This window comes from Penaeus monodon, chromosome 24 (assembly GCF_015228065.2).
Source record: "Penaeus monodon isolate SGIC_2016 chromosome 24, NSTDA_Pmon_1, whole genome shotgun sequence".
Lineage (NCBI taxonomy): Eukaryota > Metazoa > Arthropoda > Malacostraca > Decapoda > Penaeidae > Penaeus > Penaeus monodon.
Genome location: NC_051409.1, coordinates 4028521 through 4029031, shown reverse-complemented (window position 1 = coordinate 4029031; position 511 = coordinate 4028521).

The following is a 511-nucleotide window of genomic DNA, read 5'->3' as shown; positions in this document are numbered from 1 at the left end:
ATTTTTTTATCGAAAAATTTCTCTTCAGCTTATGCTTATTCCTTCATTCACCCTATTTCCTTTCATCCCTTTTTCTGTTCTTTTATTTCCTCCCATCCTTCGCATTCTCCATCGACGAATTTTGATGGTTAATATTCGTAACATAATCCACAGGAGAATAAATAGCAAAAAAATCAGAACGTCCCAATTTACTAATCTATAATTTCGTCGTTCAGTTTTCTATTAATCGTATCTACTGTTTTTTTTTTTTCTTCTATTTCTTTCTCTATATTCTTCTCCATCTTTCGTATTCTCGGTCGGTGAATTTGCGATGTTGAATATTCGAAGAAGAAGAAAAAAAAATCGTAACTTCCCATTTTTTAAACCAAAACGTCATCGATTTATTCTTCTATTGCTATTATTTATTATTTCTCCTTTCTTTCTTTATATTCTCCTTTATCCTTCGCACTCTTTATTCACGGGTTTTGATGCTGAATATATGCAACATAATATATGCAACATAAACCAGAGG